Genomic DNA, 27,954 nt, shown 5'->3' with positions numbered 1-27,954 from the left:
GCCTGACCCAGTGTACCTGGTGTACGAGCTGCTGACAAATAAGCACTGCTGTTTCTTTGCTGTAGGCTCATGCACAGCAACTTCTACCCTGCTCTGAAAAGACATCCTGTGATCTGGCTTGTGTGCAAGAGCTAACTGCCCTCCTGACGCAGAAGTGCTTACACATGGGAAGAAACTTGTACACTGACATGCTAGAAAGAGGCCCAGGTGTATGGGACGGCAGGACACAGCAGCCAGTGCTTAGCAGGAGAACCATCACTCCCTTCTATCCCTGGTCTCTCCTGCTGGCAGGTAAGCCCTGTATGAAAATGAACTTCACTAGGGCTCTGTCCACATGATCTCCACTGTGCTCACTCCTTTTTTTTCAGCTTAAAATCTCTGTTATCATTATGTCTGAATAATGCTGTCAGAAACCAGTATCCCATCTGAAACACCTTTACTGCTTCATTTTGTTAGTAAAATACATTAAAAGCTAAAAATGCACGTATTTGTAGGACAGATCAGGATCAAGACTGCCCTATTTAGTCCCTTTCTGCATTATTTCTTATGTCAAGATAACATGGTGTCCTGTTTTGCACTTGAAATAGGATCCTAGAGTGAGTTATATCTGGACAGTGAAAGATGTCTGTAAGAGTTCTGTCGCTTTGGGTGCAGACATCAGAAATCAAGTGTCAAACAGCATCAGAGAAAGGGGAAAAGACAACTGCAGCAGAAGAGAACTGCTTTTCTGTTTGGAGCAGAACAATCAGCAGAACAATTTACTCCCACACCTGGAACTAATTAAATATTTTTCTTTCCTCATGCTTCTCCTAGATGTATTGCCTTGCTGTACCTACCCTGCAAGGACTAGTCTGGGGTTGCAGGAAGATGAGAGCATTCAGAGCGGCTCTGTGCAACTTCATTCCTCTGCTCTATACCACATCTCCCATGGACAGGGGCACAACTTGTTACTGGCAACAACACACCAAGGACAGCAGTAGAATTCATGCTGAAGGAGAAGGGCCCCATCTGCCCTGCACCTTCTAATTATTTCCTGGTGCTCTGCTTCTTCCTGATGTATCTCTGTCAATCCCTTTCTCCCCAGTGTCACTGTCTTTTTCTCATACCTCAGCACATCCTATACCCTATTTTCATCCTGGCTCTTGTTTGCAGGAACTGGAAGTATAAGCCAGATGTCACAGGTCCTTCTCAGTTAAGCAGTTCCTAGTTCCTTGTTTTGTAGGTACTTGTACTGAGGTTCCTGTGGTCTCTGATGTATGAGCATATGTAAAATACACTGAAGAGACCCAGTTACACAACTTGTACAGTGAAAAGACCATAAGACCATGCTGGAAAAAAAAAACAACAGTCCCCCTTCCCTTGCCCCCCCTTCCCCCCCCCCAAAAAAAAAGAAGTTTATTTTCTCTCAGGAAGGGAAAAACTGATACATATGAGAAAGAAAGTTTTCAGCAATGGAGTAGTTGAAGTGTCTGTACCTTGGCTGAAAACTGGATGTAAACCAACTTAGTGTTGGGAGAGGATTCTGCATCCATAGTGCTTTCCAGTATTGAGCCCCTATGATTGGAATTACAGGATCATCCAGGTTGTAAGAGACCTCTATTCCAGCCTCCTGTTCAAAGCACAGTCAGCACTTGTGGCATCCCACCCTTAAGGGGAAGGGAGCATCCAAGATTTGTAGATGCTCATGGTTGAAAGAAATTACAAAAGGCAAGGGATCCACAAAAACTTAAAAAGTTTTATTAGTAAATTACACACTTAGCATAGAAATTGGTTTAAGTTAGTCCTGGACCTAGTATATAAGCAAATGGCAGTGGGTTTTGAACAGAGAGGTAGGATGAAATGGAACAGAGAGATGAAGAGGAGGAAAGAAAAAGAAAGGAAGAAGGGGGGAAAGAGAGATCACCAGTCTTGGCTCCAGTGTTGATCCAGGTAATGGGATGTCCAGGGTTCTGGAAGTGCCTGGGCACCCACACTTTGTGGAGGTACCTTTTATACATCAATTTCTCCACCCTGGAGGTATGTTTCTCACTTTCTGTGCAAGTTAGTTATCCTGTGCAGTCCGTTCTTCCAGACCTTCCTGAAAATAGGTTGGAGGACTTCAGGGGCCTTGGGTGGTCTTGACCCACCCACCCAGTCCATGCCCACTTCTCAGCCCCATTCCTGTGCTTGCATTGTGCTGTATCATGTTTATCTCCAAGACCTACAACAAGGATGTTTGTCCCAGTAACATGCTGCCCTACCTCCATGTTGCTCTTCCTCCAGCCACGCCATGTTTCTCACAATGTTTTATCAGCATCAGTTCTTGGCTGTTATTACCAACAATACATGGTTGGCTCAACAGCTATTTGGCTATTGGTGTTTGAGACATACATTAGCAGCCTAGGCTTTGAAAACAGTGAAGTCAGACCAGTTTGCTTGGGACTCAGTATGGTCTTGAAAACCCTCAACAATGGAGACTGCACAACCTGTCTGTGCAATGGATTCTACTAGTGGGTTAGTCCTAGGATAGGTGCCACAATAGCCTTCAGATAGAGTACAACTCATTAAGTACAACCCTCTGACCCAGTTCGAAGTTGGATCAGTTGGCTACCCATTCAGACCATAATGCCATAACTTAAATACAAGAACAGTGTGAGACAGAGTTGAAAATGCTGCTAAACTTGTGGTAAATGACATGCATTGCTCTCGTCCATCCACAAATCCTGTTCTTTTATCAAAAAAGTTCAGTGAGGTAGGTTCACAGATGTGATTTATCCTTGGTAAACCCATGCTGATTATTCCAAATTGCCTACTTTGCCTTCATGTGTTCAGAAATACTCATCCAAGAGAACTTGTTCATTTTTTTTACCCAGGGATTGAAATGAGACTGGACAGCTTGTAGTTGCCTGGGCTGTCCTTTGAGTTCTTTTTAAATGTAAGTGAAACATTTCTGCAGTTAGCGGGGTATCCATAGCTCCTCAAAGATGATTGAAAGTGATCTTGTGCTGGCATTAGTCAGCTCTCTCAGAAGGCTTGGGCACAGTCCTTCTGTCTCCATGGACTTGTATGAGTTAAGATTTCTCCAGCAATTCCTAACTCACTCATTAATGGTCATCTTTCCCTTCCATGAATCCTAGGCCCTCAGGCTTGGAAGAGTTTGCTATGTAAAGAGGAATCCAGTTACTCAAGTTTGACTGTGTCCACTTTCAATAAATCACCCACCCTACTCAGTGACTGGCTGCCATTTTCCTTTTTTAGCCATTTACTACTATTCAGCAGTTGAAGCTTTTCTTGCTACTATTGACATGCTGACCTTTGGCTTCCCTGACACCATCCCTACATGCCCAGGCAATGTTTTTAAATTCCTCCTGTGTAGCCCATCCCTGCTTCCGTCAGCTGTATATTCTTTCTTTGCACTGGAGTTCTGCCACAATTGTCTACTCATCCAAGCTGGTCTGCTTATATGTCTCCCTTTTCCCTGAAAACTGAGATGACCTATTCTTGCATTTGGTTGGAGCTTCAGAGACCTCATCCTTGCTGGAAACAGTGACATAGTGAAAAGCAGCTCTGTGACCCACTATGCACTGAAAGAACAAGATGTCCTGAGCTGCAGAACTAAGGAGCCAGATACTTTGGGTTGACTAGCACTGAGTAAGTTGCAACCTTTCATCATGGCTGGGGCATTAGTCATATCCTCCTGCTGCATGGATCACCTGCTTGCTGCTGACACTGCAGATTTTCTGTGCTGCAGTGCTAATAGGTCCTTCTCTCTCTTTAGCCACAGACTTGCATAAAACTGCTGTGGAGGAGGCTGTCCATCTGTCAAGTTTCATTAAAACTTGGTAACATTAAAAAAAAATTCAAGGGTAGGGGAAGGAAATAGGCTAATATACTAATATACTAATATACTAGTATATTATATTAATAAACTAATATACTAATTTTTTGCATTCCTTACCTTCTAAGGAGCCCACATTAAAATGGTACCTGAAGGTGTAATTAAAGACAGTGCAGGTTCATTAAGTGCAGATCGTGTTTATGGGGGTGGAGGTGGAATTAGGATTGCTCAAGTAATTTTTACTTTAACACTTCCCAATATTTTAATGTTTAAAGTAGCAAGTCTTAATTAATTTTCATTACAAAGATATAGTGAAAAGTACTTTTGTTACATAAATGGATCCACTGTCCACTGCTGTTTTCTCTCTAGGTCTCACATTAGAAGCATGAGAAGATTTCCCTGGGGAATCCTGGATTTTGTTTATTCTGCACCTTTTAATACTAATTAAAGTGTGTATTTGAGTGGTTTGAAGCAGTGAAGGTTCTGAAGACTCATCCTGCAAACCAGGAGGCTCGCAAGCATATTGTTTGTTTCCACAGTCCAAACTGCAAAGTGAATTGGAAGAAACCAGTACCATCTTCACATCCAAGTCTGTCACAAAGCAAGTCTAAGACCCTCCATGAAGCAGAAAATCATACAATAAAAATGACAACAAAAAATATTTTAAAAAAGGAGAACAATTGTTGAGTGCACAGAGCAAACCAGCGCAAAGTATCTCCGAGACTGCAAGGGGCTATTTCATATGCAAGTTCCACGTCACTGGCTGGTATGGAAAGGAAACAGGAATGCAGAAGTTACTGCACTGGCATGTTTGCAGACTGCTGAACCAGACATTTTCCTCCAGAGTTAGATTAGTTGCTTGCTTTGACAAACAGAGCAAAACAGGCTAGTCAAGTCAGAAAAAAATATCATAGGAGACAGCACAATGCATGTCCAGTACACTGGGTAGCAAACCAGTTATCCAGTGGCTGAATCTCTTCACAGTGAAGCAAGTCCTGGGAATGGTTCCTCTTGTTCCCATCTCTGTCAGGTGTGAGTCTTGAAAACTGTAAGGGCACTGTAAGAGAACTGCAAGTGAACTGCAAGCAGCTGCCACAGAAGGCTAAATCACATCTGCTCCTCTGAACACCAGTGAAAGACCATTATGCAGTCTTATCTCTGAATAATTTTTTGCAGAATACATTTTTGAAGACTTGTCTACACTTTGGCTCACTCCTCCTTGTGAGGATGTTCCTTCTTCCAAGGCCAAGCACAGATTTGTCTTTGTAGCTGTAACTGTTCTGCAAATGGGGGGATGCAATCTCACAACAGATCTTTTCTGGCCGAAATAAATTATATTTCTTAAAAAATTTCTGCGTGTGGACTCTATGAATGTAAGTAAAACAAATTCCTGATTGCTGTATCTGCATTACCAATCTTTTCTGAAGCCTAAGATCATTCAATGAAAGACTTAAAACATTACCTAATATTTTAAAGTATTTTCTTATTTTGTTCTTTAGTCGTCCTTGGGCCAGGTTTCAACCATTTAGGTTTATACCAGATTTCCCTACTCATATAGGAAAAGTGAGTGAAATTATTTGTTTGGCTACATAAAAATCAGTCCTTTGTAAACTGACAGCTTCATTAGTGCCTTGTAGAGTGAATTTTTCAAGGACAGAAATGGAAATAATATTTAATTTGTTCTATTTTCTGCATGGAAAGACATAATTTTAATGGCTTTGCAAACATGAATAGCTGAAACTATTTTAGAATCATTACATCTGACCATATGCCACGCTTCACTTAAAATAAGTGAAAGCAAAATCCAAACAAAGCAGGTGCCCAAGTTACATTTTGAAACACAAGGAAATTTTGACAATTAGCTTTCCTGAGGGCAGCATTGTGTCTGGATTTTTGGTTTTTAACATAAAAAACACAAACATAACTCACTGGGTCAGCAGTGGCTGGCCCTTATCCCCCAAGAGCAGAAAAGTAAAGACAGGCTTTTTCTCAGAAATATTCCCAGATTTATCCTTCATTCTCTGCTCAAAGAAATGTGTTAAATGAGAGCTAATGAAAGAAGTAAGGATCTATGTATCAGAAACAAGATTAGATGCCTGATGGTCCCCGAAAGCAACAGCTACAATTCCAGGTGCACTGCAGCCAAGATAAAGATGAGAAGAGACGGTCAATAATCCTGGAAGTGAGCTCTACAGGTAGAGCACACAAGGGGCCATAGTGAGATTAGCTCAGTTGGTTAAAACTTGTAACAATGCCAAGGTCATGGGTTCAATCCCCTGTGTGGGCCATTGACTTAAGAGTTGGACCCGATGATCCTTGTGGGTCCCTTCCAACTCAGAATAGTCTGTGATTCTGTGACTTAGTTAAATCTGCTTTGCAAGGATACTGTGCAAGGGCTGTATGGTTACATACCTCAACACATCATTGCTTATCTTCCCAGAGAGCAGTGATACCTGTGGACAGTGGCCCTGTGTTCTCCTTTTCTCTTTTCCTTCCCCTCGCATTTTCCTTCTCCCCACAAGACAACAAAAAAAATGGTTGGATGATTTATGTGTGCCTTTCATACATGTTTGGTCATCTTAGTTCAATTTCTAGTGATCTGAAGATCTGTTTTGTGGTAATTTCAATTTCTCTTCAGTGCAATTTACCATGTGATTGGATGAACATCCTGTTGCATGCTCTCTCAGCTGGACATTTACCTGGAGTGGAATTCCCTTCCTAGCCATAATTTAAACCACCAAAGATGATGTCATCATTTGTGATTGCTAATAACTTCAGAGAAGTTCTCAAAAACCTTTAGTTTTGCCTTTCAGTAGTCAGATTCACAAATGTATTCCTTCTGCTTCTTTCAGCTTTGGAGATTTAGAGAGGAGCTAAAATATACAAACTGGGTGAGGAATATACAGGCTGACAGAGGATTTTAGACAACTCAGTGCAAAGATCTACAAGGGCATTCCCCTCTCTTCTGTTTTGCACCTCTGCGTGCCAGAAATCCTCAGCAGGGGACTTTTTAATCCCTTTGCAGAACACGCAGTTCACACAGTGTGTTCACACACCCACAGCACATGGAGGCATGCATGCTTTCTTTACTCCTGGCGTTCTGCTTTCAGTCTGTGTAATTGCAAAAGAGCAATTCAATATGTTTATTACACAGCGGCTGCAGAAAGTGGCATGTGAAATCTTTAGAGAAGTCCAGAAGTAATTAACCTGTTTAGGGAGTAATCTCAGACCTTCTTTAATTTCTGAAACAGCTGTGGACCTGTAAACATAAAAGGAGCCAACTGGCCCCTAAACCAGCCCAGAAGGATGAGAAATGGCAAAGTGACTATATTTCTCATTTATATAGTCAGTGCTACTGAAAATGAGAGCCAGCAAGTATTTGTGAAAGAAGCACAGCTGCCCTACTGCTGCACTGGAAGCCTTTCACAAGGGAAAAGTCTCTGACCTGTATGAGTAACTTTCTGTATCTCTTGGCCAGCTTTAGTCATGCTGGGTGGAAGGGTGAAAATCCCAATGACCTTCATGTCTTATAAATTTTGTAAATCTTGGTATCTAGGAAGACCAGAAAGAAGACACAGTACTGTATGTAAGGAAGGCAGAGGAAGGTCAGGTATTCCTTCTTCCGGCAAGCTCTCCAAAAGCTCAGTAGCGAGGTTAATCTGGGCAGTGGCACCTTGTCTCCAGTTCCAAGGCAGACAAAGCACACTGTGCCTCCTGACCCCCTGTCAACTTGACCAAAGAGAGCTGAAGGTCATGAAAGGCACTCTAGGTCTTAGAGAGAGACCTAAAGAAGAGATTCATGTGGCAAAGTAGATACTGGACAGAAATACATGAGAAATACATGGGTTTTGTAGAAACAACCATTTTTGGATTTTTATTACGTCAGACCAGAAAGTAAAAGCTGGTTTAACAACTTGCCTGTTTTCTTGCTGCTATTTTCCAACCATAAAGATTCTTGGTTCACAGTATCAGAGTTGCTAAGAAAATGTGTAGGGTATAGTTGAGGTCTTTCTTTACATTTGTTAGACTAGAATAGTATTTCACAAAGAACCTCTTTTGTGTTCTCATGCTGAATTTCACAGTTGCTTCCCACCTTGAGAAAATACTCTGTTCTTGTTTACATGCATAATTACCAGATCTGAAGGCAGAAGTATTTCATATAGATTTCAATGGTTATGATTTTAAATTCTCCTTATGGTTCCACACAATCGTGTAAGTTTCTTTTGATGCTTTAAAGCTAACCCCTATCAGAACTTAATCACCATTCATTTTCTCTTCTGTGCCATGACATGTGCTAGTATAGCTGAAAATGTAATTACACTATTTTAATGTTCTCAATGGCAGAAATTTTTAAAATCAAGATTGTTACATCCAATTTTGAACACTTTTAGGGAATAATTAGCTGCTGTGTAGATGATGAGGGGCTTATGTCCAAGTGTCTTGAGACTAGGAAGCTGGAATTATCCTTTGACTTTGAAAAACTGATAGACTGCATGGACTGCAAAACTTCTCAGTGGTAGACCCAAATGATTTTTTATTCCAGCAGAAATCCCACTGAGATGTGACTGTTGTCATGGCCTTCACAAGTGTTCAAGAGAGACATTATGTGTTACACAGAGGAGTTGTTCATACAAAGAGCATAGGAAGGTAACCCATGTAGAACTGTCTGCTTGTCAAAAAAATGTCAACTGCAACAGCAAAGCAAATGCAGTCAGCCATTCAGTCTGGTGTTGCAATATATTATGCTGACTCATTACTAATGTAAAGAAAAAAACCCCATGAAAATAATTTATTTTGCTGTATTAATGCTCTAAAATCCAGCTGTTCAGTTTCATACTGAGCACACCATCAGCAGCATTTTCAAATGGGCTCCCTTGCAGACTGAAACGTTTCCAGAAAGGTCTTATATTTTGAATGTAAATGGGGAAGTGTATACACTCATTTCATAAAGGTAAGGTTGCTTACTTTTCACCTATGCACTCAGAAAATGAATAACACTGTTGTGAAAAAAGTGTGTGGTGTACTGTGAATTGCAGCAGAAACTCCTGTTGTCCACTCAGACACCAGATTCCTACACTGTAAGAGAGGACCTCCTCCTGACAGTACCTCAAGCTACTCTCGTCTGCTTTGTCTCCCAAGTACAGTTAGCATGTGTTCAACTGTAAAGCTGTTCAGTCTGCCTAGTTACTGAATAGTCAACAGGCACAAGGGATTTTTACTCACTTTTGATTTGGCGCTGAACTCTAGAAAGAGGACCAACAAAAACAATTGAACAGAGAAGTCTGCATCTTACAATTCAATTTCTTCTCCATGACTTTATTTCTTGGGCAGAGATGGTGTCTGCAATGGGCTGTAAACTACAAGAGGCTTAAAGACTCTCTGGAGCTTGTGCTTCACCACAGTGTCCTCGTAAGCTTTCCTTGCAGTCAGCTGCCATACACTCACCACTTCTGGCACTGGTGCAATTTACTTTATGACCCTAGCTTCTGAGATATGTTTTTTAAAACATATAGGCCAGGTTTGCACCTCTGGCCTCTGCTTTATCTATAGCAGTCTGCATTTTATTTAAAAGATAAGACTTCCCTCTATATTGTTACAAATATTTCAAACACCTTTGAGAAAGCAAAAACTCAAGTCTCTGCAACTTAGCTATACAAACTTTCTTTCATATTTTCATTTTCCTAAGGAGAGGTATTTTTGCATAAGACTTATTGATATCAATCTTAAAACCAAAGGCATTCATACATTCAAAATTAACTCATTTTCTTCTTTGGCCTCTGATTTGTTTATAGAAGATCTGGCAGTTTCAAAGGTAAACCCATTATGCTAATTCTATAGTAAAAATTCCAAATAAGTTTTCTATCTTTATTTAGGTTCAACATCTATGTTCACTTAGATAAAGGATTTCATAGTAAAATAATCAGTGAAGATCTCAGGGAGCTTTTAAAGCACGTATTTAGGTCCTATATTAATAGTTCAAGTTCTGTTCTTTAATCTGGTTCTGGTTTAGTGGAGTAGCACCATTTCAAGTGAGAACATATTAACTAATTAGGGAAATAAAAGACGAGGTAGATTAGTGTCACTGAACAGTAAGTAAGCTAGATAATGTTGAATGTTTAAACTAGAGTAACTATTTTGAAGTTAAGGGTGAAGAAACTGTGAATGGAGTTATCTATAATAACGAAGACTGTTGATAGGGGAAGGTAAATAAATCATCATAGCACTGACTGTTTCCTGCTCAGAATATGCCTACAACACTACCAAAAAACACCACTCAAACCAAAGCTTCTCATGCTCTATGATGTTGGTGGTGCTTTGTTTTTCTCTTTGAAGGCTTCCTCCTGCTGTGGATTTTTCTGGATCACAGCATCAAACACACAAATGGTCTGCCTTGGAAATACAGTTGAATCTCTGTGGATTAAGAATCAGTCACATACTGGCAGTCATTTCCCTTTGACCTGTAGCTCAGGGGCATATCAGAAATACCACAATTTAACTAATCTTATTAAAAACACAACAAAACACATACCCCACACACTGCAGGGCAACTAGGATAAAACTAATTTGCATGAAATTGTAGTTTTCCATACTGCCAGTGTGAAAAGAAGTACTATTTTACCATGTTTGTCATATGTTGCTGATGTTAAATGTCTGAAAAAATACTTGGTGTAATGTGCCCAATTATCAAGATGGAAACATTTTATACGGGCACATTGGTTTTAACTAAGCCATAGATGGTTCTGATGGGAAGTTGCCTTCCTCTTTGCAGAATTAGTTCCTACCTCTCTGTGTAGATGGATAGATGAAAACTAACATGGGAACTAAAGTCTCTAACCTGCTTCAGGGTTACTGCTTGAAACACAGGGAAGAAAGCTTTCCAAATCTGTTGCTGCAGCCCTGCTGCAGAGCATGTAGAAAGGTTTGGCTTGCATTTAAAACCAGGATGGAAAGAACATATCACAGTAATGAATCCAGCCAGGTACCTGTTTCCAACAAATTCTCCTAAAAAGACTTTCAACAAGATAATTTACAGGCCTGGTCTAGGTGAAAAAAGGCCTATTATGAAAGTCTGTTATGTCCTGAGCAATTTGAGAAACAAGCAACTTTCAGAAAATAGCACATCTGGCATGGCAATGTGGTTTATAATTTCCTTTTTCAAACAATGCAAGAATAGCAAAACAGAAACACACTTTAGGCCCAGTGGTCAGCCCTATGTTTGCTTGACATAAACATTCACTTACAAAGAAAAGATAATCCCTACTCTGCTCCATTTTCCTCAATGCTACCCAGATGCTAAATCACTCATTTAATAGAAATAAATTTGGGAACTTTATGATTGTCTCCCGGTAATCAAGGTTTTAGGATCCCTCATTTGATTTCCACATTATTTCTAGAAGACTAGAATTTTACTGCTGCATTTTAAGTGGCATTTTTAGTGAAAATTTTTTATTCCCATACAGTCATACGTACCACGAGAACTACATCTGATTGCAGGGAGATCTGGACTACAATAGGGTATGGAAACCCCAACCCCTGGTTGCAGTAGTCTCTGCATTGTCCAGTATGATTTTCCTTCTCTGTCTGTTTACCCAGACTCATGCTTAGCACAAATTTTGACAATGTAGTGTTGTTATACCCACATCTTTAAATCACTCTGTGTTTGGAAAATTGGTTTCTTGCTTCTATTTAATCTGAGTCAGCAGTGGAATTACAGTTGTTCATTTTATGTCCAGCAAGAATGACTTGTTAGGCTGGGTTTTTTAGCATCCTTTGGAACAGGGTTTGAGTAGAGAGGAGAATGACAAGATTGGTTTTGTTGAAAGAACATTAAAGAACATAATAAATTAGATCAGCCATGCTCAGGTCATTTCTGCATATAATCTGTGAAATTGCTCTTTAATGTAACTTCAGAGCAGGAATGTATTTGTTCACATTAACAATGTCCTAAAGGGTATGGAAAATGGACTCACGTCAGCTCCTCCTATTCCAATGAATGTTCTACCTCAAACGTGCAGCCTGTTTTTCCTGATGGTACCTTGTTGTGGGTGGGTATGGGAGGATGTTTGGAGCATGGGAATGTTATTATAAAGGTGAGTCAGTAGACCAAAAGCCAGGACTGCCAGAGTCTGTGGTATCTGGGAGGTTTCTCCTGTTTATCACACTGGCTGCACTTGTGTCTCCTGTCAATGACCCTACCACCACAGTGCAGCTCTGGCCCTTGAATCATGCTGCCTGTGAGCCTGTGCATTCTTATGTTCTCTGTCTCATCAAGATGTCCCATGTACTGATCCTAGCTGAGGCCAGATGAAGGCTCCGTCTTTACAAAGGGCTTCCTCCCATATACAGTGACAGCAAACAATGAGTTCCTAAAGAACTGCTCCTACAGTTTCTCTTCTTCCATAACAGTGTAAAGATACCCTCACCACCAATGCTGGCCTCCAGAGAAGCAGCCTGTGTCACCTGAGAGAAACTTCTATCACATCTCAGGTGGGAGCCCATGTTTTCTGGGCTTCTAAGCTTTCGGCTCTCCTTTACTCCCAGGTCATGGCTTCAGCTTCAGGAACAGGACTTCAGGTCTGGTGGCACAGCTCTGCTCTGCAGCTCTACACGTCATGCAGAGGTGAGTGCCTTGCCATTTTCAACCTCTCTTCAGCTTTCTTCTCAGTGTGAGCTTCTACCAAGTGACTTCAGCCCTCACTCTGTTATTGCAGCTGGTAGGGTTCTTGCTGGGCTTTGGGTTAGAGCTGGAATACAGAACTGAGACCTCTCAGCCTGGGGTCTTTCTGGGTTACTGCACTGTGCAGGGAGAAGGACTATCTTAGAGTGGCTGCTCACAGCATCTCCTTACTGCCATGATGGGGAACACAGCACCACAGGGCTGCAAAACAGCTGAGAGTGGAAGTGACCTCTGGAGGTCCTGGTCTGGTCCAACACCCCTGCTCCACCAAGGTCACTGATAGCTGGTTGTCCTGGTGAGATATGGGAGTGAGTTGGATTTAATTGCTCAGAGAGTTTATATTAGACAGAGTCTGCAAATTCTCTGCAATTAAAGGCGGCCAGTGGCTTCCAGACTGCAAGCAGTAATTATATGTGGTTTCTTAATTCCCCTTCATCTGAGAACTGATGCTTTAGGTTTGTGACAATAAACTCTTGCAACTCAAAAGAAAGAGCTGGCGTTGTTTTCTCCTCCTCTAGGGTTGTTTGTAAGTACTTTTTATCTAAAATGGTTACAGTAGGACTGAGTTTGAACCACAATACTTACTCTGCTAAAGTGGTTGATTTTAGTTTTTCAAATTTAGATCTTACTCAAGCTACTTAGAATGCAATTATAACTGATCATCTTTGAAATCAGGTTCCAGATCCAATAGTTTATTTAAAGAATCTAAAATTATTTCTATATATTTTTGTGTTTCAAGTTAATTCTGTGATGCCTCAGAGAGTTTTTGATTTTTTCTGATTTTCTAATTTTTATTTATTTTAGAAGTAATTCTATCGAAAATGCAGATTTAGTATGTTAATATTTCTGGCAGCTTAAGTTCAATGTGTGTGTATTCTAACCCCTATCTCATATCAATAGCTCAAATTCCAGTAGTTACTTATTCTCGTTTTCAAGGTGGAAAGCTGAAGAATATCAGAAGGCCTGCAGTGCAAGGCATAAACAGTGGCAGACTGACCTCAAAGCCAGGACACTGGAAAAGCTCCAAGGGCCCTACGTGTGCTGAGGAAGATGAAGATGAGGAACAGAGGGTCCCAAATCTCCCCCAGACTCCATTTCTGATGGGGTGTGCCAGAGGCAGAATGGAGCTGGACCAAGGGGATGTGTAAACTGAGGATTGGGTGGACAGCATTATAAAAACCACGGAAATCAGTGTTTGAGCACAAGCATCGACGTGTATTCCTGTAGTTCCTAGGCTTGACATTAAAGGACTTTCACTTTTTGTCTCATCCCACACTAACCTGGCTTGAAGTCTTGCTTTCTGAGGTCTTTCAAGGCATCACTGTCTTTTAGAAAAAGGCGTTTTAAAGTCAGTTTTAGGTTAATTTTTTCATTCTGAAAATAATTTGTTTCTATGAAAATGAAAGGCATTTAGATCATTGTTCAAAGACAATTGTGTAATGTTGGAAACTTACCTAGAAAAATTTGATATAAAATACTTTTATCAGTGTTAAATTATTAATATGGTGTGTGTAGATACCCCAAGGTAAAAGTTAGGGAGACTTTTAGTTGTTTCCTGGTGTACAAGAAAACCCTCTGCCCTGGGCAGACAGGCAGTGGGACAGTATTCATTTCATTACTCAAGACTCTGGATGACTGTTTAACACATCAGCATTTGCCAGAAATAAAAACCAAAATTAATAAATGCAATTATTTCACAAAATATTCTGAGTTGGAGGAGAGCCACAAGGATCATCAAGTGCAACTCTTAAGTGTATGGCCCACATGGGGTTGGAACTTACAACCCTCGTGATACAACCATGCTCTAACCAGCTGAGCTAATCTCATGGCACAAAATAGATCACAAGCTTCAACCTGTCACTTTTTTCCTCTAATGAAGCCAGGGAGAATCAGATACAAGAACTTAAGATAAAGACAGTGAAAAGGAACATGTCTACTCCAGCATCCCTTGAGGACAGCTAAACAGTGTTTCCCTACAGGGCTGGCACAGTGTTAAGGAACTATTCCATACACCTTACCCTGTGCCATTCACAATTTGGTGTCTCCTCCTGGAAAAATCATTGTCTTGGACACACTCAATTCTGACCCAAGAATTCCCCATCAAGTTCAGGAGAGAATGAAGGCACCAAGTACAAGGTAGAAAAGACTAATGTCTTAATCCAGGAAGGAAAGTAACACAAGAAGTTGTTTATGAATGTGTTACTTGAGGAAAAAAAACAGCTCAGCAAGGAAAGGGACAAAGTCTAACACAGGTACCTGCTTTCAGTTTGTCACGAAGGGGGAATACTATCACTTTGGCTTGCTTAGAACATGAAGTTTTTCAGAGGAAATTAGCACAGAGCTAAAAGAGAATGTTTCCCTTTATAGATACCTCTTATAAGAAATACTGTGTGGTTTATATCTAGATAAGGACTTTGGGATTGTTTTCTATTTTCTGGGTCTGAGCCTTGTATCCCATGATTTGCCTTAGCTTCCTTAGCAACAAAACATCAATGTGCATGCTGAAAAAAATTGAGTTTTAATGTTTTCCTACCGAAAAGCTGAAAATACAGTCTTTGTATTCCTCTGGTATCCAGCTTCACAAATGTGCCATTGTTTCTGCTCTATTTCAGCATTTTGCACTAAAAATACTGAAAAATAGTGCAGTAGTCACAGAACTGTACTTGGGTATACAAGAGCTCATATCTCAGCTCCAAATTTCTGCATGGCTACGACAGTCTTTCTGTCTGCATTTTTGTCTTGCACTCTGTTTGAAACACCTTCATCCCCCTTTTAAAGTGTATTCAGCTTACCCAGAGGTTTGGTGCTTCAGGAATCCACCATTAACACTATAGTCTAAATATGATGCTACACTGGTCACCATAGAAATACCTTGTTTGCGTGAGTCTTGCACGCATTTCTCATCATGGAAATACATTTCTTGATTTTCTTTTTTAAATCTGAACTGCAGCAAGCTAACCTACAAGTGCCTTGGCATTACTAATCACTGATGGTGCTTTGTAGAAGCCTGACATCTTGTTTTATCCTGTGTTTGCAGTTTGCTCTGTGATAATAAGGCTAACTTGGGGCGAAGGAAGAAAGGTGGAATGGCACCTTCACTGCCCTCAAACTCTTGCCCACTCAGGGCTGCAAAAGCTTATGGAAATTCTATGTCACTGAAATAATTCTGCAGCCTCCAGATCCTCCCCCATCTGCTTGGAAATGTGGCACAGATGGATCTGTGCTGTCTGTGGGGATTACATACTGGGGGAGAGTGGCTATGCAAAAGAACCCTTCCAGTGTTTAAACCCACTCACTGGAGGCTCACGGGGTGAGTGGGAGGAAAAGAACATGCAGAAGAGCTGTGACATCCCAGCACTGAGCTGGGTCCAGTCCCAGGAAGCCAAACACAGTTTGAGAGCCTTTCCTCTCACAACGGAGAGAGAACTACCTCTGGAAGCCCACAGTGGAAATGGGTTTCTAGTACCTCTGGGAAGGCCGTAAATGGGGCTGAAAAGTAGATTTTTAATGAGCAAAGGACAGACAGGAAAAGGAGTCAAACTATATATGCTTTGTGCTTGCACACAATGCAAGTCATAATCCATGAATCCAAAAGGATCAGATCAGGTCAAATGGAAGCAACTTCTGTCTTTCACTACTGTTCCCTTTAGAGCTGTTTCTTCACAGCTCCTATTTTCAGGACACAGTAACTCCTGCATGCTGCACTACTTGAAGGCTACACATACTATCAAGTGCCAAAAATCTTTGTGAGATAATTTTTCCTCCTCAAAGGAGCATCATGCACTGTTTTGTACTCAGGAGAGTTTCAGGGTTTTCAGTGCCCATCTGGTGTTAATTATGGGGCTAATGAGGAGGAATTATTTCTGAGACCACTTACTCAAGTGTAGGTCTCTGAGATTTTTTTATTGCTATGCTTTTTAAATTACAGTTGAACATTATATGTATTTCAGATAATATGGTAATTGAGCTGGTACTGTTGACCAAAGAAGCTACTGTAATGAAGTGGTGGATGGCTCAATATGCAAATGTCATAATTACACTGAATTCTGGAAAGTAAAAAGCACCCATATGGGAACTGTATATTGTTGCATGCAACAAACCTTTGAATTATCCAATGTTAAATGAGTCAAGCTGAATATTTAAATAAATGTTGTAGATTAAACATTAGAGCGTTATCTTCAGTAATGGAATTAATTCTAACCTGCAGCACTCAAGAGAATTCTCTTTGCCAGAGATTTGGGCTCCACAGCGGGACCTGTTCCTGCCCTCAGACTCACTGCAAAGTGAAAGGTCCTCCTGTAGGAGTCTGCTGAGGGATCTGCTCATATCTAGATGAGGAGGGTAGAACAGCTGCAGTCTTGTGCTCAGATGGTCCCAGGATTATCCTCAGTCCATGCCACAGCCTATTGAGCAGATAGAACACTTCGTTAGACTGAGATAAATGCAAAGATTTGACTCTCTTTACATATAATGGAAATTTCATTTAACAGTCTCAAGTATAGATTTAAGTACAAAACTTTGTATTCACAAAACTGGTGAGGCTGACATTGGTGGCTGGATCTGATTTCAGAGAGTGCTGGCTGATGGAGCCATATATGTTTGTCTTATTAACTACTCACCTTCTTTACTGTCAGTTGGGTTTTCTCACAGGTTAACAGTGAGGATTAATTCTCCAAAACCACCAAAACAGTGCTAATAAGCTAGCATTTGAGATAAAAAGAAGGAAGAAAAGTGTTAAGGAAAAATCCAGTTTCAAAGCAAGCTAGTACCATGGTTGGTACTTCAGAACTGCTTGCAGTTTTATTCAAGTGGATTAAGCAATCCACTTTGTTCTCAGAGAAACATGGCACATTTTCATTGAAGCCAAAAAACTTTAGGGAACCTAAAATGAGATTTAAGAATGGAAGCATGTTGCTAATTTTATTTTGCCGAAGTATTTCAAGAGGAACAAAAGGTATTGACTTAAGAAACCAAAACCAGATGCCTGACTTTCAGAGTGATCGCACAATGCTTTTCATACTGCACCTCTTTGAAACACCCTAAATCATTAGTCATTGGTGAATAACATCATCTTCAGAGCTGACAGAAGGGATAAATATGTTCCTCTCCATGACTAGGAACCTCAGCAGACTAAGCTTCATTAATCAGCACTGCCTTTTCCTCAAGGAAAATGACAGCACTTCTAAATTTTATCTGTAGTTTTCATATGTGTGGGTAATTTGGCTGACTCATTAACCCTGGGCAGAGATTGTTCATCAGTGGATGACTACTACATGTGCCACAAACCCATGATTCAAATTTGCTCCTTTGCAGGAATGCTTGATTGAAATAATAGCATGTCTTACATTAAACTGTAGTCTTATTTTGATCTTTGTTGTCCTAAGAAACATGAGTTATGTAAATAGTACCTCTCTTTCTCTGCTTCCTAAAATCTTTGCTTTCCTTTTTCAATCTCCAAGACATGCAGCAACAAAGTAGTGATCTCAGTCTCTATTTGTCAAAGGTTATGGGACAACGTATCAATGTAGCCCTCTTGACAGAAAGAGTTGCAATCCTTACAAACCCAGGTGGACGAAGGGGTAGAGGGGCCAGTCTCAGTGAGTGCATCACCGCAGGAGGCAGGTCCTCCTTCTTCACACCTTTGTGGCCACTATAGAACAGGTTTTAGATATGCAATTACAGCTCTCCCAGTGAAATACTTGTATTTTTTTCACTCAGCTAGTTGATTTATTTCTTTGGGTTTGAGGTGCAGTTCTTCTACATCCCAGTGTGCAGTTACAGAATGGAGCAGATACTGTAGGTGTGAATAGGAGTAAGAGGAGGCAGTTAGTAGACTTTATTCAAATTTTAGGATTTTCCAGTATAAAAGTACTGTTAAAAAGTTATCTTAGTCATAAGCCTGAAAGTGTTGTAGGGCTTGGTACACATAAATGGACAAAGTAGCTGGACAATTCCTTAACTAAAGCTGTTTAAAAGAAATCTGAAAAAAACAACCCAGAAATTCCTGAGCTATGTAGTAGCTGGATTGTAGAAGAAGGCCCATATGCTGAATGTCCTTTCAAAAACTGATGTAAGTTGATAGCTTTGACTATACTTCAATTCAGCATACCTTGTTTTGAAAGTAGAAGAGCAATGTATGAGTGTCAATTTGAAAATACAATAAATCCAACAAGCCAGGTGGCTTTAGGTGATGGCACATAACCTTGAGACACTGCCATGTAACCTTGACTCAGTCACAGGACACACACCAAACAGAAGGGGGGGCATCCATTTTATTTTGCCAACCAATGCTTTCAAGCTGTATGCAAAAGAACAGCGTGTTTGCAAAATGGACACCTGAAAGTGATAAATGGGGAACCAGCTTTTATGTATAATTATTATATTTTCCGTAAAACTTAGGGAAAAAAACAGATCCAAACTTCATATGCTTTCTCCTTCACTTTCTCTTTCTCCCTTTCCTCCCTTACTAAAGACTTTCACAACAGCTTGTATTAACTTTATCCCTGTTCTCCGCCATATTCTTTTCTCCCTTAGTATTAATTTTTGCTTAATGTTTCCCTGCTTAGTTTGCCTGGCAGGTTTCAGGGTGCGTATCTCCCAATCTTCCTTTGCTCTGCCCACACAGCCCATTTTTTTGCTTCTGACCTTTCCTCCTCAGTCCTCCAGCAATGGGCCCATTAATTTGACACTACTCCAATTCTCTGCTTCCTTTTAGTCCTTATTGTTTGTTCCTTCCTCCTTAGTCTTCTGTGGTTTTGCCCACTTCTTTCCTTCTCTTTTGTTTCCCATCAGTGGCTGAGGCTCCCATGCATCTTCAGCTTTCCTCCCTTCTTTCTGGTTCACAAGAGCTCCTTACCTAGGCACAGAGAAACCCAGACCCAAGCTGTAGAGTTTTTCACTTTTATAGGACTTATGTGACAAGGTTCAGTAGGGAAAGGGTGTAGGGGACCTTTGTGAGGAGAGGCCTGGGCTGCTCTGTTCCAGACCCACCACAGGGCACAGCTGAGCCCTTCAGCTATGATGGTGGCACCCTAAGAAAGTAGAAAAATGCCACAAAGGCAAAGTCGATAAGAAAAAAAAAGAGGTGAGCAACAGCCCTGCAGACACAGAGATCAGTGAAGAAGGAGGAAGTTCTCCAGATGCTATAGCAGAGATTCCCATGCAGTCCATAGAGAAGACCACAGTGCAGCTTGTGTGGCTGATGGGAGACACACACTGGAGCAGTCTGTTCCTGAAGTGCTGTACCCTGTGGGGAGGGCCCATGTTGGAGTAGCTTGTGAAAGACTTTATCTCATGGAAGAAAACTCATACTGGATCAGGGAAACAGTGTATGGAGCAGGGAGCAGCAGGGAAAAATCATTATGGACGAAATACAACTCCTGTTCCCCATTCCCCTGCATGTCTCAGGTGAGAAGACAAGTTGGGAGTGAAGGAGTGATATTGAGCCTGAATAAGGCACAGGGTGAGGGGAAACTGTTTGTTTGTCAACATCATACTCTATTTCTAATTGGCATGAAATTCATATAACTTTCAGCAAGTTGTGTCTGTATTTGCCTGTGATATTAACTGGTAAGCAAATTCTCTGCCATTACCCATGAAACTTTTCCACCTTGTTTTCACATCGTGTCTTGTTGATGAGTGGCCACTCTCTACAGAGCATCTTCCTTTTCCCAGTTCCTTTAACTGAACTCTCAGCCCTGTGCATTCCTTTTTTTTTTTTTTTAAATCACCACAACTGTCCTCCACACTTCCCTCAGTCTCTTCTCCCTTTTGTCCCCAGCACATTCTGCTATTCATTGCTGGACTGCTTTTTTGCCTGTTGGCTGTGGGTTCCTGTCACTCTCCCATTCTGACCTGGCACTGCAGCTTCAGCCACATGGGTAAGTCTGTTCTCAGCCCCTCTCTCACTCTTTGTTCTCTGTCCCGGGACATCTAGGAGTCAGCTGCCTTCTGAAATTCTGGTTTAAACTTTCCTTCTTTGACATAGCAAACTTCACCTACACTATTCCCACTCACTATAATCCCATTCCCACACCTATTGCTTAGATTGCTTAGGTTCCTCCTTCTCCACAGAGCAGACACAGACTGTCTGCCATATTGTGCCCTTAGACCCCAACAGTCAGACACAGAGGAAAAGGCATCACAGCAGCTTCTCCTGGCCACTATAGCAGGTGGCATCAAGGGGCAATCCTGTTTGATGCTGGCTGCTCTGTCTAGAGAAACCAATTATGGCAAAGTTGACACCACTCCATGAAGTGATGCTCATGATGGGGCTGGATTACCATAGGAAAGTGGATAAAAGTGTTAACTACCTTCTTCCTTTTCCACACCACATATATATTTAGGCATTCTTTAGCATAAGTGAGGAAAAAGACTTAGCTTTACTTCAGCCTCTTAGGCAAGGAGTGATCATAGCAAATCCACATTAGAAATAAGGGCAGTAATTCTTGTAGGCAAAGAGAAACTTGGTTTGCTCATCCCTGGAAATGAGCTTGCTGATTCAAACTCCTGCTATTGAATATTACAAGTATGTTAGCTTAGATAGTTCTCTCAGGCCAGTGCAGAGCAGATAGACTGATCTGTGCTGGAATGAAATAGTGCATAAACTAACTTGCCTTGCAGGGAAGAGGAAGGACTCACGAGGAGTGTCTTTCCAGGCAAAGTGCTGTTGATACTACAAAATAGGGTGAAACTCTAGTTTGGAGTAAGGAAGAAAGGTTGATGCAGTTGAGGAGTGTTGTAATCAGAAGAGTCATCACCTGAGAACTTCCCAAGCCCACAGTCAATTAAAAGTTTATCTTAAAATCCTCTTTATTTTATTTGGCAGTTGCCAAGCCCTTGATATGTAGCCTTTTCTATAACATGTGAGCCTTTTCTATATCTCTTATTGTTATAGTTTATATATAGTTTGTATATATATAGTTTTGTTATATCTTTCATCTTATTAGGCTGGTGGAATGTCTGTTCTTAGGCTGCACTTTCCATGTAGGCTTCCAGAATTCTGTTTTTCGGATTTGTCATTGGAGACATAAGCTTGTCAGCTGAACCTGACAGTGCTCAAAACTCATTTTAGAACATGATTTTTATTATCTCCTGGCCTTCTGAGAGGGGTTCTCATTAATACATATAAGTATCTCAAAGGTGAGTGTCGAGAAGATGGTGCCAGACTCTTTTCAGTGGTGCCCAGTGACAGGAGAAGGAGCAATGGCCATAAATTAAATAGCAAGAAATTTCACCTCAGCATGAGGAAGAGCTTCTTTATATTGAGGCAGAGCACTGGAACAGGCTGCCCAGGGAGGTCATGGAGTCTCCCTCTCTGGAGACTTTCAAACCCATTTGGAGACATTCCTGTGTCACCTGTTCTGGGTGACTGCTTTGGCAGAGGGGTTGGACTGGATGATCTCCAGAGGCCCCTTCCAATCCTAACAATTCTGTGATTTTGCCTAGTTTAGCAACTGGTTCTGTTGGAATTCAACCTTTCTCCATGGCTTCCATCTAATTCTGTCCCTTCATGGACTTATGATTTCTTATTTTCAAATAGAAGTCCTCACAGCTGTCAGTAGAAACATTGACACCTGTCTCCATAGTCAGTAATAAATTGTCAGGAAGTCTTGTGGTTGTAGCAGCTTATCCAGATTGCCTATGGTGTGCAGTGTAGCAATTCTGGCTAAATTTCTTCAGTAGTTTGCAGATTAGCATGTATACCTCTTGCTGATCAGTGCTAGGTTTCTGTATTACTTAGAAAAAGGATTTTTTTTTTGTTCTTCTACAGTCTCTAGGATCTCATTCAGAGTTGAGGCCTTACAAATTAGTTTGGTTCCTTGTCCTAAGGTGTAATAAACCTTAGGAAACTGAGGGAAGTCCACTGAAGCCTCCAAAAATAACCCTTTTCTTATCAAACCCTTTTCTATTTGTAGAACTACAAAAAATGATCTGGGGTCTTGTAGCACATAAACTTGATAAGGCAGACCTGTTCTTTCAATTTGAGATGCATTCATTGAAACAGAGCTGGTCTTAAATTAAGCTGAAAAATTTCAGCTTTTATTTTGGCTGATAATATTTCAAAAGCATTTTATGTTGAAGTAGACAAGTTATTTATCATCTGACCTGTGACCAAACATGTCTACTGAGAACTATGCTCCCATTCAGAAAGACCAGCACGTGTCCACTGCACAACTTCTTTTAAGGCTGAAACTGAAGTATCCCTGAGGAACTGTTGGAAACTCTACATGTTGGTGTGGCAGCAAGCAGAACTTACTAGAGGTGTCACTGCAACCAGTGTATTAAATAAAAGCAAATGTTCCTTCAAGTCATTGCACATGCCCAGATGAAAACTCGGTCATGTGCAAGCCTCCTCCAAAGCAGAAATCAAATATAAGCAAAACAGGGAAGAGACAGGAAGAAAGGAGAAATATTTTAAATGAGCTTCTTAAGGAAGAGTAAGTGTGGCATTGGTTTTGAGGTGTGCAGTACTTAACAATGGTGCTTGGCCTGATTTATAATAATGTCTGCTTGAGTTCAGGGAATGGATTGTAGGAACTCTGTCCATGACTTGGTTGTGGGACCTTATTTTTCCAGGTGCAGACAAAAAATGTGTAACTACTTAATAATTTGAATATAACCCCCTTCTGCCTAGGGTAGAAGTCTTCAAGAGGTAGCAAATACTGTGGGTAAATGCAGATGAAGTGGTGGCCACCCTTGCCCTCCAGTTGTCAATCCTGCTTTTGCAGCAAAGGTGATTTCTTCTTTACCAAGAATGGCCAATTGCCATGATCATTTGCTTCTGATCACCAGTTATTAACTGTATTGACCTAAACAAGGAAGCTATTCAGAAAGTGGACAACTTGTATTGCTCCCAAAGCTCGAGAGTAGCTATCAAGATTTAAGTACAATTAAAGCCCTTTGCCAGGAAAATGACATTTTTAAAAAAGTTTTGTATGTTTATACGTAACTTTGTGCCAGTCCTAAGAAGAAAATTAGCTCTATCCCAGACAAGACCAGGACAGAACTGTTGTTCTTTAGTTATGTATATAAATACATGAAGCAATACTGCTAAATAAAGAGTTGGACGGATATATAAAGGAGGTAAAATGTTACCAAACTGAAAATCAGACTAACTTTAACTACATTGTATTTAATATTTTCAAAAGCACCTTTTATTTTGTTTCATTCTTCACTCTTGTTTAGTTTTCTTGATGGATGAGGTGATAATGGCATGGTCAATAGATAGTATTCCTTTGTGGTAGCAGCTGTTTTCCCCTCATTCTTCATAGCACGAAGCATTTTCTGAATTACTAGAAAACTGGTAGCCACTTTCATGTCTATGACATGTTAAGCTGGTGTAATTTCTAACTCTTGAAAGAGTTCTGGAAAAAAATTAATTTCTGGTGTACCACTCTTCCTCTTAAAAGGAGCAGTTGTTCATTGCAATAATTTCAAGGCATAGCTGGAATCCCAGCTACTGTTTACCTGCCCACCAACCCTGCAAAATTTTAAGGGATGATCTGAATTTCTGCCCCATATTTTTTAAATCTTGCCATGTCCTTGAAATTTAAAGACTTTCAAAACGTCACTTAGGACAAAAATTGTATTCCAGAGAGTGATACTGACTTGACTGTTAGGGTTCAAATATTTCTCCATTAAATTGTTAGACCTAAGAATCCAGAATCTCTCTAGCTTCCCCTTCCTGTAGTTCAGAATTTCCTAAATTATATGTCCTTTTGATGGTGTGCAAGCCATTTCTGAGTAGTATTCTGCCACAACAGACTACAACCTTTTTCCTCATGCTGACCTAGTAGTACCACAGAAAAGTTTGGAAACCTTTGATCAGACAGGATGAATAAAAGGTAAGTCATTCTTCTACCTCCTTATCTAGTTGAGAGCTAAAGGCATGGAAGTAGAAGAGCCAGCACAACAGAGGAAATCTGTGGAAAACACTGAGATTTCAACTTGTGTGTATCTCAATTGCTGATTTGCTGTTTCTTTCCTTGGGAGAGATTGTCCTGTCCTTTCTGGGTACATGGCAGCAGGGCTCTGCTTGACTTGGCAATCAGAGAACCTTAAATGCAAATTCTCAAGCATAACAACAGTGTCATCTCTGCAAAAAACAGTGCAAATTTCTTCCTGCTGAGGCTAAGTTTTCCTTTTGCTCCCTGTCTTTCCCACCAAATCCCCAGAGGCCACAGGGTTCAAACTCTACAGGGAAGGTTCGAACTCTACAGGACCTTATGTTGTAAATAGTTCATGGGATGACTGGACCTTGTCCTTAATTACCTGTTACTTACCCCTGCATTTTCAGATATTGTTTCTCTCAGAGAAAAAGGAAAAGTATTACACAGTAGCAGATAGGGAAGTGGAAGAATGAGGTAAAGATTTATGAGTAGGTAGCCTGATTATAAAGAATAGTACAGTTCAAACACTTCTAATGTTAATATCTACAAGAGATTTGCCTGAATTGAGATGACTAAGACTGTCTTTGGACAATTATCCCACAAAAGTGTATCAGTATCCTAGCTGAAAGAAATAGCTGCTTTGGGTACTTATACTCACCATTAAACATTTCTCTTTGTGTCAGGCCATGTCTCTTCCTCCTTTCTAATGTAAATGCTTCCAAGTAAATATCATAGAAGCAGGACACTGGTTCCCCTGTGAGATAGGATCACAAAAATCAACTGGTAAGAAATTGACTTACAATAAAGTGAAGTGCCTTCCCTTCACTGGGGGAGAGTGGTTATTTTTCACTGTGTCACATTCTTAAATTATAAAAGGTACTTCATAGGTTTGGGTACAGATCTTGATAGGTCCAGATCACTACCAAACTATTTTAATCAAACAGGTTTTATACATTCTGTTTGCCCTTCACATAGAAACATCTGAATCCTTTTCAGTCCTGAGAGTCTTTGCCTGAAGTTGAGTCTCTCACATGCTTCTGGGGAGCTTCATGGTAATGATGTGATGGTGTAAGTAGTTCCTGCTTTGAGAAAGCTGTGAGAACCACCTACATGATGCAGACCTAGTTCTTGCATGGGATAGTTTTGTGTCACTTAGCACAGAAGGTCTCATGCAGAATCCCTGTAGCACTTTGAACACAGTCACAATGGGAATTCCAATTTGATCCCAACCGCTGCTCAGAACATGGTTTCTCCCTGTGCCTACAGGTACAGTATTTCTTCAGAGTGAGGTAGCTGTTTGTGACTGTGGCTGGTGCAGTAGGAATATGCTAGTCTCCCAAACAGATATGATCAGAAGTTGAACATATAAATTCCTGAGGTCTTGATGGTAGTAAATGAGTCTTCTTGAACTTTCTTTGCTTCATATTTCTCTCTCCTGAGTCCTAGATAAACAGCATACTACACCTCAAAAGCTGAAACATCATCTTGAAACATTTCCCTTCCATCACATCTGCTATTGTCACTGATCTGACAAACTTTAGCATTTCATCAGGATGCCCTGATGTTTTTCCTGCCATAAGAAAGCTGATCATAAATCTATAAATCTTGTGGTGCTCTTTCCTGACTACATGTCCAAATCCATGTGGATGAGTTACAAAGTGACCATATTTATCAGGAATTATGCTTTCTGACAGCACACTTGACATGTCCAGCTAATTCCAAGACAATTCATAAATCTCATGCAATGCCATTGTAAAAAAATGGTATAGGGCAGCCTTGAGGAGAAATGGAAAGCTTAGGGGGGAAAGTCCAAGGATGCTGAAGAATGATCTAAAAAGGAGACTATTAAAGGCCTCAGGAATCCCTGTGCCATGCTGGACATCACAGCATGGACTAAACGTGTCTTCCCATGGAAGGAAGTATATGCATTTCAGCCCACGTAATAATCCTAACCAGGATGCCATTGGCTGTCTTGGCCACCTGGGCACACTGATGACTCACGTTCAGCTGGCTGTCAACCAGCACGCCCAGGTCCCTTTCCGTCGGACAGCTTTCCAGCAACTCTGCCCCCAGCCCATAGCACTGCACAAGGTTGTTGTGGCCCAAGGACAGTACCTGGCACTTCACCTTGAACTTCATACCACTGGCCTTGGCCCATCAATCCAGCCTGCCCAGATCCCTCTGCAGAGACTTCCTACCCTCCAGCAGATCAACACTCCTGCCCATCATCAAACTCACTGAGGGTACATTTAATCCCCTCATTCTGACCATTGATAAAGATGTTAAACAGGGCTGGTCCCAATAATGAGCCCTGGGGGACAGCACTAGTGACCAACTGCCAGCTGGATTTGACTCCATTCACCACCACTCTCTGGGCCCAGCCATTCAGCCAGATATTTACTCAGTGAAGAGTACACCCATCCAAGCCATAAATAGCCAGTTTCTCCAGGAAAATGCTGTGGGAGATGGTGTCAAAAGCTTTACTAAAAGTCTAGATAGACAAAACTCATAGCCTTTCCCTCATTCACCAAGTGGGTCATCCTGTCATAGAAGGAGATCGGGTTGGTCAAACGAGACCTGCCTTTCCTAAATCCATTCTGGCTAGGCCTGATCCCCTGGCTATCCTGTATGTGCTGTGTAATGGCATTCGAGATGATCTGCTCCGTGTCCTTCCCTGGCACCAACGCCAGACTGACAGACCTGTAGTTCCCTGGATTGTCTTTCCAGCCCTTGTTGTAGATAGGTGTCACACTGGTCAACCTCCAGTCAACTGGCACCTCCTCATTTAGCCAGGACTGATGGTAAATGATTGAAAATGGCTGAGTGAGCCCTTCTGCCTTCTCCCTCAGTACATTTGGGTGGATCCCACCTCACCTCATAGACTGAATACTCAAGCATGTGCTGAATATCCAAGAATATTTTTTTACCCCATTTTCTAAATGTCACTTTATCTGTAGCCTTCTCCTCTTTCCAGAATTTACTTCTGGTTTTTCACCTGATTTTGAGTTTGTACAGGTTGTCTGGAAGTGTAACTGAAACCGAATCGCTGAAACTTAAGTGTTGATATTTGTGGTTTCTACATGTGCAGGAAATCAAATACCTCATCGGTGTTCTGTACATCTGTAAATCTCACCAACGTTCTCATCAGTGTTCAGTCTGATATGTTAGAGCCAAATGATAACTGATGGTCATAAAGATCTGCACCAGTCAGGAAGGTAACATCCTTCTCAGCCTTAGTGCAGTAACTACAGGTAATAGTCACAGGGGCAACATACAGACTTGCATAATGCAGTAGATTGCTGAAAGCTTTCCTCTTATTGGAGCAAGGTTCAAGTTCTGAGAAAGGAACATCCTACATGCAGACCTGGGAACTGACTGAGGGTTTCTGGTTTGCTTCTCCCTGGTACTCTGTGCCCTCAGTATAAGTTTCATCATTTAAAAGGTGAAGCTTTCATGTCTGAAAAACAAATCACTGAAAGGATCTAAGCTCTGTTTATATAAGTAGTTAGTCATAATAAACAGATTCTTATTTCCTGAGTTACTAAATCCCTCACTATTTCCACTTTTCT

The 27,954-nt window shown here is 41.0% G+C and overlaps 2 long non-coding RNA genes across 4 annotated transcripts in view; one reads left to right on the top strand and one right to left on the bottom strand.

The window, feature by feature from the left end:
- The window catches only part of LOC139684220 (uncharacterized), a 7,191-nt gene extending 2,023 nt beyond the window's left edge, over nt 1–5,168 (top strand). Inside the window, exons 2-3 of one of the 3 annotated variants that reach the window (XR_011699885.1) lie at nt 66–291; nt 814–5,168. This is a non-coding gene — a long non-coding RNA (uncharacterized lncRNA). Of the gene's footprint in view, nt 1–65 lie in introns of all 3 variants that reach the window. The other 2 variants (XR_011699886.1, XR_011699887.1) reach the window with 2 other exon arrangements.
- Nucleotides 3,854–27,954, bottom strand: LOC139684221 (uncharacterized). The gene is made up of 3 exons (XR_011699888.1): nt 25,044–27,954; nt 16,696–16,897; nt 3,854–4,874 (listed from the first exon to the last, which is right to left on the bottom strand). It is a non-coding gene; the product is annotated as an uncharacterized lncRNA (long non-coding RNA).

The sequence above is a fragment of the Pithys albifrons genome, chromosome Z, assembly GCF_047495875.1.
Source record: "Pithys albifrons albifrons isolate INPA30051 chromosome Z, PitAlb_v1, whole genome shotgun sequence".
Lineage (NCBI taxonomy): Eukaryota > Metazoa > Chordata > Aves > Passeriformes > Thamnophilidae > Pithys > Pithys albifrons.
This window is presented reverse-complemented; position numbering and strand designations above follow the sequence as displayed.